Below are 8,964 nucleotides of genomic sequence, written 5' to 3' on the forward strand. Positions count from 1 at the left end.
CTGAATTCATGCATGCACAGGGACTTATCAATCTCTCTGTCTCTCACTCTGAATCAACGACGGAACGTGGAAAGCAAAGCGAGAGAAAAAGGTGAAGTACAATAGCGAGAGCCCCAGAAGAAACAAAAGATTATCGAGGGACATCAACCGAAGAGAGAATGAGCCTGGAGCCTCGGTCGATGGGCCTATCTCCCCCAATCAAACAGAGATGGAGTCAGAAAAATATGGACAAGAGAATTCACGCTCACAAAGAACAAAAAAACAGAGAAAATCCAAATGACGAAAGAGGATTAACGAAGGGCTTTCGCTTTCTCGCAAGATTTGTTCATGTGCGTGGCTGCGTTTTCGGAGGGAGGGATTGAAATTTGAGCTGTAGTTGCCACTTCGACACGCCAAATTCTCTCTTTCCTCTCCCCCGTCTTCACAGAGAGAGAGAGAGAGAGAGAGAGATTTATTTCCCAAAAAGATGCAATGGGAAGGTTGTAGGGGTTAGGCCTAGGTATCTAAGACCTTAGGCTTACGCAAGTTTTTTTTTTTTTTTTTTGGCTTGGAGAAGCTAAATGCGATAGGGGTGATCGGGTCCAGGGTGGGTAGGATCTAGACCTAGACCCTGTTCCCGACCCACCCTGTTTTTCCGATCCAGGAACAGGGTCAACCTTATTTATATTGGAACCTATTTTGCAAAAATTGATGTATAGCACTCATATGTAAAATAAGGTGTTTACAATTCGATCAGCATAAGCACATCATTGGATTTCAACTCTTATTTTGACCTACCCACGCCTGAATCGACTAGCAGGGAAATCGAAGCTAGCATACACAACACAACTAAAATCACGGCAATCGACAAGAAATGAACATCAGCAATAGCAATCTAGACTCTAGATTTCTTGGCCTCTGATAAAGTACTAATCCCACTACTCAGCCTTGCAATCTCCTCAGCGATCTCCTTTCTCATGCAGTTCTAAACCATATCTATAGCATGCTTCTGCATAGAACAAAGCTGCCTTCAGCTACGCATGGGATATCTAGCCCTTGTCAAAATGTTGGTTCAAAGGTGCCACATTCAGAGCTGCCGATGCTTCTTCATAGTACAATCCAACCTGTTTTGTATCGAAAAGGTATTATGTCCTAAGTTCACTAATTTCATCACAAAACCTAGATTATTATGTGCTATAATAAGCCATAAACCACTAGAAATGAAAGCAAGAAGTTAGCATTGCACAATCCAAACAACAGTCCTAACATCAATCATCAGTCACTGAACCCAAAACCAACTTTTTTGAGTCATCACATCCCTGATTCTAAAAGCAAAATTAATGGCAACGCACGAGCGAAGAGAAAATTGAATCCACAAATCAATACTAGTTTTATGTTCTAGATTCTAGAGCAATCGGACGGAACAAAAGATAAGTTGATCGACAGCTACTCTCAATAGTGAAACCCAACGGCAACGAGCCGCTGAAATGCGCGACATTGACCACCGATCACAAGCCCCGATCCCTCGAAATCTCTAATCGAAGCGATGGAGTCGAGAAATAGAAACTCGAACTGCGGCGTTTTCGCCAAACCAAAAAAAAAAAAAGAAAAGAAAGAAAGAAAGAAAGAAGGGGGTGGTCGGGGAGCTCACCAGGATATGAGCGGCGAGGGAGTGAGAAGGGCCATGGGAGGAGAGGGAGTTGAGAGGGCGACCTTGGCGATGGAGTGCTCGGCCTAGTGGAGCGGCGGAGTGCTCGGCCTGGCGGAGCTGGGCTGTCGGCAGTAAGGGCGTCGCTCGGGAGTAGGCTCGGAGTAGATCTGTTGGGAGTCGAAGCAAATGCCGGGCGTCGAGTGAGAGGAGGACCCGAAAGGCGGGGAGGTGGTGGTGCGGGGGGCTCGGATGGACGGGCTGAGGACAGAATCGCGGTAGGAATGATGGCTTTTGGCGTCTAGTCACGGCGGCGGTGGCACCCAAAGGTGGTGAGCAAACCAGCAGACGTCGGCAACGGGGCTCGGGCGAAGCAGCGAGGCAGCGGCAGCTTCACGAAGGGGGCGGTAGATTGGTAGCGGGGAGCTTAGCAAACAAAGCACGCGGTGAGATCTGCGGGTCGGGGACGTTGGCGAGGCAACAAGACAGGTTGGAACGTCGAGATCGAACGGAGGCAGCGTCGACGCTCGGGTGCGAGCTTGGCGGGGGTCAGCAGCTTCGCAATTTTGGGAGGGGAACAGCGGCGATGGTGCGAGCACAAGGGGTGCGACGAGAGCGGTAAAGGCGGCGTTGGCTTCGCGATTTCAGGAGAGGAGCTCAGGGAAGTCTCTAGTTCTCTGCATCTGCGGGTAAAGATAGAAAGTAAAAATAAAATTAGGGTTTTGCGTTTTGGGATGGCATAAAAACCGGTTCTCCAACCGGTTCCCAAATCGGTCCAATCGATTCGATTCTCGGGTGGGTAATCCCTCAGAACCGGTTCCCGGGTTTAAATAGGGTCTGAGTTTTGGGAACCGATTCTCGGACCGGTTTTAACCGGGACCGGTTCCCGACCTTGTTTTCTGGGTGGGCTGGACCGAAAACCGGGTAAACCCGGTCCAATTGCACACCCCTAAAATGTGACACAAGGTAACTGCAAGTTCTCTTTGGGGCTATGCATTTGACCTGCCTACTCATGCTAAAATCCAAGTGAAAGTCCTATGCTCTCTTGAGAATAGATGATCGTCATAATAATTTGGGAATTTGTTCTGACCCCCTTCATCTGGTCGTTCCTTTGGTTAAATCATTTGCTAGGAACTTGTATGATGAGGGATTCGAACATCTCCCTCTATTTGGTTTATGGCTGAACCCAACCATCATTCTTTAGCGGTGGGAGCGGACTTAGGCTTCATTCATTTTGCGGAAAATAATTCCCGAAAAAATGTTTTACGGATCTTCTGACGTTCGTTTCACGAAAAATGAATTCATTGGAAAAATGAAAGAAAAAAAGTCTTCTAAATTAAGGAAAAATGTTTTCCTCTTTTCAAAAGTAGAAAATATTTTCCTCACTTAATCTCTCTTATCTTACACCTCTACAAATCCTCACTTCCTCCTCTCCTTTCTTTTTCTTCTTTTCATTTTTTGTTTGAATTATTTTTTAATTTCTTTTTCTTTTTAATTTGAATTATTTTTAATTTCCTTTTTATTTTTTTTTTTTCTTTTCTTTGTTTCCCATCTTCTTCTTCTTCTTTCTTAGCGCTCTGCACTCTTGCTTATCATTTTCTTTATTTATTCTACCCTCCAGTTGTACATTGCTCAAGCAAATGGCTCTACATGATTTGCTTTTTTTTTTTTTTTTTTTTTATTATAACACAAAAGACGTATGGGGAGAACATGCCACTCAACTGGAAAATTCTCATGAGAGTTGTACATACTTTGCTTCTTTTCTCTTTTGTTTCTTTTTAAAATCCATAAGAATATTTTTTTAGAGTAGATGAGCATTTGACGACAATGAGAAAATAAAGATATGAAGTAAGTTTGCTTGAATTTAGACGCAAGTTCATATTTGATGGATTTATAGGTCGGTAAGTGATGTATGCCTAAGTGGTGAAGTCTTAGAAAATATTTTCCTTACCAAATACCGGAAAATATTTTCCGAAACATTTTCAGGTTTTAGCCGAATACTAGAAAATATTGTCATTTTCCTAGAAAATGACTTCTGGGAAAACATTTTCCGAAAATGACCCATTTTTCCGCCAAACCCTTAGCTTCATTTACTATGGTTAATATCAGTGGAAGCCAATAATATGATCTTCACGAGAAGAACAAGAAATGGGTGTTTTCTCATTTAATGAGAGTGCATCAGATGCAATGTTTCATGTTGCAATTTTTATTTTTATTTGTCTTTTTGCTTTTCTCAAGATAGATGAGATGAACGAGGATCTATCGGGGCATGGCCTATAATTTTGCCCGTAATCACGTACCCTATTTAGTGTTGAAGTGGTAATATATTTTGTGAAATGAAAGCATGCCACGTTTTGACCAAGCTAGGTGAATTGCGAGATCATTTACATCAATGTTAAAAGCTTTATCATTTGTTTTCCAACGAAAAAGTTATTTGCATTAGTTGAATGATAATACTACTAGTCCTTGAATTTTTTGTTTAATAAGCAATGACATACGAAAAATTCAATTTTTTTCAATTCGTTTCATAAACTTTTGTTTAATATATAATGTCATTTCCAAGTTTTCAATTGATTACACTATATCCTTGAAATGATTTAAAATCATGTTGTCATTGTTTCACCATACAAGTTGCTCCAAATCAAGAGAAAACCTATCACTTAAATGGCTTTTATGGTCGGTTTTCATCTTCTTCCTTAAGCGTTCAATAAAGATAGCATAAAATGGACAATAAAGGATGATTATTGACAATGCCCGAAATGAATTCAACCAAACTTCTCGTACTCTTTGCTGGTCCGTGTTGTTTTCCTCATTCTTGTGTTTATGTGAGTTTTTGTGGAACAAGTATCCATTAAATCCTTTGTTTTTTTTTTTTTTTTTGGCTAGAAATCCTTTTAATCTTGCCTGGATCCCATTGCAATTGATCTTTGAAACTGCAGATAATATTAAAAATAGTTCATGCACTTCTGATTAATGTTTGTTGACACCTAATTTAGGATTTTTATTTTTATATAATAAAATGGAGGATAATAAATAAAATAAAACATTTGGGTTTGTGGAGGGAGATTTCAAAAGAAATAATGAAGTGTTTTTCTTGTTGAACACATATCTTCATTTCAAAATTTAAAAAAAAATTCGATTGTGTGATTTTGGAGCCTTTTTACTGTTGGATGGTTGAGCAAATATTTGCAAATCTTCAACAACTTTGAGCACTTTCGCTATAAAATGCGAGGCTTCAGAACCGAGCGAAGAGGGAGCTTCTCTTCATTGTTCGTCCAAAACATAGTAAATTGAAGAGAAAAAGAGAAGAAGTACAGTGGCAGAAAGTTAATGGGGGGAAGTCTTCGGTAGAGGGTGAGAGAGACAAGTGAGAAAGAGTGTCAGGTGGAAGAAAAAGGAAAAATTGAAGAAGAAGAGAAAAAAAGTCAAAAAAGGTGAAAAGAGAGGAGAGGAAAGAGAGGATTTCGTTCTGTGGAAGTAGGAAGTCAGAAAAGGAGTCTTCTTTTTTTCCTTTTGCTGATTTGTGGCAGAAGGAAAAAGAGGTCAGAGGAAAAGAAAGCAGGAGGAGAAGACGTGAGAGTGACTGGAGTGAGAGAAAAGGTAATAAAAAAAAGAGAGAAAAAGTTACTGTTCATCTTCTCCGGAGCCCCCGTCCGCATTCACTCGACCGGTCATCCGGACCTCCGCCGCTGCCGACCCGCGTCGCTCGCCACCCCGAAGCCAGCCGCGACCGCCGCGCCGCCCGACGTCCTGCCGACCCGTGTCGCTCGCCGCCCCGAGGCCAGCCGCGACCTGCTGCTCGCGCTCGACGACGCCACCCCTGCCGCTCGTCCGTGAGCACCGCTCGACACCTCTGCAACCGCCTCTGCTCCTCGACGACCACACAGCAACGCCTCACACCGGTGATCCGCGAGCCCTCCTCGCCGACCCAGCCGCCAGACGCCTCGCCGCTCCACCCCGACGCCCGCGCCAGTAGCTTGCGCGTTAGCCGCCTGCTCGTGCACCTCCGCGACGCCTCTGCCTCCACGCAGCCGCGAAGCCACCGAACCTCACCAGCACCGCCTCACACCGGTGACCCGCGACCCCGCTGCACGCCGCTCCGATCTTCGTCTCAGCAGCTCACCTCTGCAGCAACCGACGCCGGCTCCACGCCTAAACAGGACCATTTGCTGCCTCCTCTGTTTTGCTGCAGGTCTGGTTACTGCCGAACCTCGCCGGAGCTCCGACGGACAGCCCTTGTTCCGAACGGCGACCCATCACCGAACCACCAGCTGCTCTTAGCCATTCCTCAAGCCAACCGTGAGTTGGACTAGGTGATTTTCTAGATATTTGATTTCATTTTTTTTTTATATATTCTAACTTGATTTGTTTTAATTTATTTTTATCATTAGGAAATTTGTCATATTAAGTTATGATAATAAAAAATATTGACCCGCGAGACGTCGGGTTAGATTTTTATTATTTCGACTTTTTATGGCGAAATTCATGAATTTCTTTGCATCATTGATTCATATTAAAATGCCATTGATTTACATGGATGGATTTTTATTTTAGCGTGTTATTGTTTGCTCATCATATATCATGCATCATATTAAATATTTAGGTCTATACATTCCACATTTGAAGCAACGTATTTTATTTTTTAGATTCATGAAGAATTAGGATGATTTTCCTTTAATAAAATCAAAACAAAAAATGATGTTATTTAGGTTATATAGATTTTATAATGCACACATTACATGTTGCGTTTTTAATTAGAAGGTTATAGGTTAATGTTTTAACATTCTCATCATGTAGTATTTTTTTTATAATAAAAATAAAAAAAATGCCAAAAATTAGCATTGCATCATTATGTCACCTTTTTTAATAAAAATTACTAGGTCATTTCAAATAAAAAAGAAAACACAAAAGTCTTTTACCCGGTTAATTAACAGGTTAGTTCATAATTAATCCAATGTCATGTCATCATTGTTTAATATAGGTTGCATATGTGTAATAAAAAAATCATTAAAAATCACAAAAAGAACATGCATATAGAATTATTATGTCATTTATCTCATGTCATGAAACACATGCATATTTAGGATTATATAAATAAGATTGCATACATATAGTGATAGTTCTAGTTAGGCCATATGAATTGCATTTTCATATCATTAAAGTAAAATCCATTCATATTAAATTTAGATCAAGATTGCATATAATTAACATTTTTTTAACAAAAAAAGAAAAAGAAAAATTAGGTGTCCGGTTATTTAGAAATCATGCTCAAGGCATGCATTTTTATTAGCATTTTTTGTTAAATGTTATTTTATTGATTGTGCACCCGCATGACCACCATTTGCATGTCAGTAGCTTAGGTTTAAAATTAATCAACATTGCCTGCAAAGTATTTTTGAAATTAAAATAAAAGGTACCGAAAGGGTCATGTCCCCGAATTTACTGAATCTCTGGTTCGCAAAAGTAAAGTATTCTCCCATACTTCACTTGGGTTTCTAATCAACCCTAATTGGTTAGTGGCGGCTCCAAATTGAATATAATTGCATGTTTAAATAGATTAATTTCAAGTCGCGATTGGTAGGACTTGGGAGGGTCCGAGCCAAGTTTTCGGACTTAGTAATCCATTAACCTAAACTTCTAGGATTGCCCCTGAAAATTTAGGTCGCGACAATGTTCAATTTGGTCCTTGAACTCCAACCTTAAGCAATTTGTTTCTTGTGCTATTAGAACTGAACAAATTTCACTTTTGTAGTCAATTCAAGTCCAAACATGGATATCTCTGTTTGTGGATTGCAATTTGCTTATATATACAACCAAGCTAGCTAAATTGTAGAAAAAATGAAAAGAAAAAAAAATGAAATACTTACCAAAAAAGAAGAAGGAAATAACAAGGAAAAAACAGGGAAGAACGAGAGATCAAGATTGGGGAAGGGGGTGAAGCCTCTGCTTGTCTTTCACTAGCGAGACTCGACAACCCTCGCTAGTCTCAATGAGGACCAACGGCCCTCGTCCGGATGCGGAGGAGGAGGTGGCTTCACATGGTGGTGGCACCACTGCTCGCCACCGTCGAGCGTGGAGTAGATGACCTTTGCCTGAAGCAGCCCCACAAGTGAGCACGAGAGGGCTGACTGCCCTCTCGGAGGCCTGGCGAAAGTTGCTGGTCCCCCCTTTCTCTCTCTACTTCCCCATTTTGTTCCTTTGATCGGTTTTTTCCTAAATTATGATGGCGGCAAAATACGGGTTCCACGACTGAGTTTGATTTCACATCACATGCGGATCATACCGTATATACTACAAGGTGAAACTGGTCTAATCAAAGAGCACAATAACTAAGTTAGAGTGAATAAGGCAATATGAAGAACTCGTGCACCGGAAAATTTCAAGGACGGTGATCAAACGTTCCCATGCAAAGCTATCCACATGGGCTTGGTGTGTTTACAGGGCTGGGCTTTCAATATCAATGGCATCTTGTATGTTACCCTATGAAACTATCTATTTACGCTATCATGTAAAATTCTACTTTCCATGCCTTGCAAAAGAAAAGGAGAGTTTCTTCCCCGAATTACACAACTAAATTTGTCATTCTAATAAACAGGAACCCGCTATACGCCCTGCAGGAGGAATCTATGGGACTTGTTAAAGCTGTGGATGCTTTCCCTTAGATATCTGAATCCGTCTTTCAGTGCAAGATGGTGGACATTGGACTTGTTTTACGGATCCAACTCTTGGGGATTAGGTTCTTCGACAATAGTCAATAGGCAAGCTACTTTCTTCGTTGGGCTATGGGGTCTGCACAAAGCACAAGTTTACCGAGTCGGCGGCTCTAGACAATACAAGCACTGCTGATCACCCAACCCCAACCCCAGAAATGGGTTGGCCTCTACATTGGAATTGCCGACCCAAGGTGCTCTTCACCAGACTGCTGGCAAGGTTGTTAACTGTAGATGACAAGGGAGATGTTAAAATTTGTTGCAGAAAAAACAGTGCCAGTCTTGCAGGACGTCTTCCGAGTCTGTGGTGCTAATCGCTGGTGCTGGTGTTGCTTTCGTTAGCCACGACTCCGACCGAGCGAATTATGAGCTGCTGATTATCGCGACCCAGAAAGGCTAAGTTAGTACGCTCAGATCACGTTGATTAAGTGTTCTGACTTGTCGAAAATGAGCTTTCACCTGATTTGCCAATGGATAACAATTTCACTCTCATTCAAATCAATGTCCACAAAAAGAAAAAACTGTGACCTCAAACTCTCCATATATCTCTCTTTATTGTACTTTTCTCTGATTGGTTATAATTCCTATTGCAATATCTATGATCTTATTTAGTCATAAATACCTCGT

Source organism: Eucalyptus grandis, chromosome 2 (genome assembly GCF_016545825.1).
Source record: "Eucalyptus grandis isolate ANBG69807.140 chromosome 2, ASM1654582v1, whole genome shotgun sequence".
Classification (NCBI taxonomy): domain Eukaryota; kingdom Viridiplantae; phylum Streptophyta; class Magnoliopsida; order Myrtales; family Myrtaceae; genus Eucalyptus; species Eucalyptus grandis.